The sequence below is a fragment of the Cornus florida genome, unplaced genomic scaffold (genome assembly GCF_030987335.1).
Source record: "Cornus florida cultivar Cherokee Brave unplaced genomic scaffold, ASM3098733v1 CherokeeBrave_3.0.0_Hap2_Chr10, whole genome shotgun sequence".
In the NCBI taxonomy this organism is placed as follows: Eukaryota; Viridiplantae; Streptophyta; class Magnoliopsida; order Cornales; family Cornaceae; genus Cornus; species Cornus florida.
The window spans coordinates 57,824,662-57,828,233 of NW_026775580.1; the positions used below are offsets into that span (position 1 = coordinate 57,824,662).

The 3,572-nt window shown below is 37.8% G+C and overlaps 1 non-coding gene across 1 annotated transcript; it reads right to left on the reverse strand.

Annotated features, from left to right (window-relative positions):
• Positions 1-2,842: 2,842 nt before the first annotated feature.
• On the reverse strand, positions 2,843-2,948 carry LOC132280301 (small nucleolar RNA R71). Its single transcript, XR_009471542.1, has one exon. It is a non-coding gene; the product is annotated as a small nucleolar RNA R71 (small nucleolar RNA).
• Between the last annotated feature and the right edge of the window lie 624 nt (positions 2,949-3,572).

The following is a 3,572-nucleotide window of genomic DNA, read 5'->3' on the forward strand; positions in this document are numbered from 1 at the left end:
TAATTAATGAACTACAAGGATGATATGACTTGAAAACAAACTTGAATAAGCTTACCGTGCAATTAAGGTGCTGATTTGAGAAGTTTGTGGGTATCTTTACTAGAACCCCCATGAGACTACAACTCGTCCACTAGGGGTAACCTAGGGGTTTAAAGGCATGTTGCATAAGTTAAATGCAACCGTGATTCCCATAAAAGTGGCTTTTCAATTCTGTATTGCTAAGGGATTAGCAATATGTAAGTTTGGGGGTGTGATAAACACTGAATATATGCATATTCGAGCCCCTAAATACGTATATGTTAAGGCCTAAAGTGATATTTTTATCCATAGTTAGACTAATTTATGTTTAATGTGTGTTTGTAGGTACTTTCCCAGAGAAATGGTTAAAACCGGGACTTTATGATGATATCAAAGCTTACAGAGTCGTTGCCGGTCATTCAAAGTTAGCCGAGAGCTTAAATGGTGAAGTTTGAAGTAATTCTAGCCCCAGAGCTCAAGCCCAAGTGTTAAGGCTCGAGCATCACAACAAAGAAGAGAAGAAAAGTCAACAAGGCCCAAAAGCTCGAGCCTTGTACCTTGGTGCTCGAGCCCTAACTTAGGGTGCTCGAGCCTTACCTAAGGGTGCTCAAGCCTTGACCTTCAAGCTCGAGCATGAGGCGTCGAAAATTAAAGAGTTGATTTTAATTAAAAGACAATGATCCCAAGTCTCGTGCCTCACCTCCAGGATCGAGCACCATTCACTAATGCTTGAGCCTTGAGCCTTAAATGCTCGAGCATGCTACTTAGTGCTCGAGCCCATGAAGTTTGGATCGAGCAATGTTAAAAGAGTTGAACCCCAAAAATATTCTAAGTGTTGAAGAAAAAGATGCTTCAGAAAATAGTTGAAGAAATTTGGCTAAGTGTAAAACTGAAGATCGAGCACCAATTCTTGAAGCTCGAGCATCAATCCAGAGAAGCTCGAGCCTTATTCCTAAAGCTTTTCCTAAAGCTCGAGCCTGAACCCTAAAGCTCAAGCCTCTGTTCCTAAAGCTCGAGCCTTCCATAACATATCATATTTAGAGTACGGGATTGCTCTCTTTATCAACCGTATCTCATCCCAAATGGGCCAGAAGATCTAAAAGCCCACCAGATCCTTATTTTCTTTTATAAAAGAAGGCGTAAGCCTTGATAAAAGGGGTCCAAAATTTTAATTCCTTTTTACGGTGTTATTCAAAAGGCTGGTAGCGTGGTGGCTTTTAGGGTTCTTATAACCCTAAAAGTGAAGATCCTGAGAAGAGAAGTGTCATCCGTGACGATGGAGACAACTCCAACACAGATGATATCCAACCTCGTCATGAGTAGCTAATTCCTCTCTTAGGGCACTGATGTAACCCAATCTGATATTATGGTTTAATTGTTTTAACTCTGGGATTTTATTTTAATATATGATGTTTTCTTAATTATATGACTATGAGCACTTGAGACAACTCAAGTGGTTTTCATGATTTAATAGAATATAAACTGTTATTCCCTTGTCTTAGATATAATAATTTATGTTTTATTCCCAACCTATCTTGTTGTGCGGTATCTGGCGGAGCCTATCGGACATAAGAATAGAGGTCATATAATGGTACTCTAATGTTTTTTGCAAAAGAAGGTTTTCATAGTCTATACTTTGGAAAGGTGGACTGTTTACAAAGTAGTTAGAGTAGATAGGTGGATAGTCCTCGCTAACCGCAGATAGGTTATAGTTAACTAATTTTGTAAAACATCTTTCTTTAAACTCCGAATTGAACAAATGTTATTGAGTTCAATTCATTTGAAAACATAATTGGTTAAATTCCTAGAGTTGATTCAATTGACCATAGTATGATGATTGTAGTGAAGTCAAAGCCCTAAGATCTCTCTCTCTGATCATTTAATTTTGTTAAATTCGCTCTAGTTAAATATTTTGTTTTAATTTTAGTTTGTTAAATCGTGACAACCAATAAACTTTCCAACTAAGTTACCTCTAAACCATTAGGACTAAAATAAAGACTAATGCAAATCACACCTCCCTATGGGTTTAACATCCTCTTTACGTAGAGCTATCCTACACAGAATCGTTCTATTGCGAGACACAACAATTTTTGGCGCCGTTGCTAGGGAGATTAGTTTTTGTTTAGTTTTTAATTAGTTTATTTTGGTTTACCAGTCTTTGGACTTTCTGATATCTCACCTTAATTCTTTTTCTTTTCAGGTACAAATTAGTAGTGGGGATAAAGAAGCTTAAGGGATAAAAAGCTTCGGTTTATTAAACCCTTTTGTGAGTTTTACTATTTTCTGTTACTTGGAATACTTTATTTTTGTTATTGTTAGGATTAGTAGAACCAGTGCATGTTAACTCGCCAAAATAGGTCAAAACCTTTAGTGCATGATCCTGAAATAGAGAGTACTTTGAGTCAGTTAAGAAAACATAAAAAAACATTTGAATAATATAGATAGTTCCTCTGATAACATGGCTGAACAACGTAATGCACCGGATAATAATGGTAATGGTAATGGAGAACGGGATCCACCTGTTCTTCCACCACAACCACAATTGAGGGACCATTTCATTCCTACCACCCAAATACTTCCTACCTTCCATGGGTATACTACAGAGGATCCCTATAAGCACTTGGATGTATTTTTGGAATTGTGTTCAACTACCAAGTTGACCACTCTTACGAATGATTCATTCAGAATGCGTCTTTTCCAATTCTCTCTTAAGGACAAAGCAAAAACTTGGTTGCAGTCCCTTCTAACAAATTCCATATCTACATGGGACATGTTACAACAAGAGTTCTTGAAGAAATACTACACTGTGGGTAAAAAACCACACAAATTAGAAGAAAAATCATGGCATTTTCCCAAATCCCACGAGAATAGTTCCATGATGCATGGGAGAGATATAATGATCTTCTAAAAAAGTGTCCACACCATGATATTGCTTAATGGCACTTAATACAGATTTTCTATGATAGTCTTACAGACTCGTATAGAAATATGGTTGATGCATCCAGTAATGGAGCTTTTCTGCGTAAGAGTCCAGCTGACGCTTGGGAACTGTTTGAGGCCTTAAGTGAAAACTCAGTGCAACATGCTTCTTCCTCTAGGTCTAGGTCTTCACCTGGAATGCATAAGGTTGAAAAACTTTATGAGGTAGATAAATCTAGTGAGTTCGTCGGTCAAATAGAAGCCTTGAATCGTAGGTTCGATCAAATCTTATCATCTGGCTTTGCTCCTGTTGCTAATCCACAAACTGCCTTGCCAAAGGAGGTTTGTTCAATCTGTGTTAATCCCAACCATTTTGCTGACACTTGCCCTATGCTGTGACAATCATCTGAGATCCCATAGGAGCAAATGAATGCTACATTCTCTAGACCAGCTTATAATCCATATTCTTCTACATATAATCGTGGCTAGAGATATCATCCCAATCTATCATGGTGTAATCAAAATCAAGGAAACACTGCTGCCTAATCTCGGGGGCAATACCAAAATTCATCCAATCCTATGCCATAAAATAATTCTTTCAACCAATCTGGTATTTACCGCCCACCTCAGTTTAG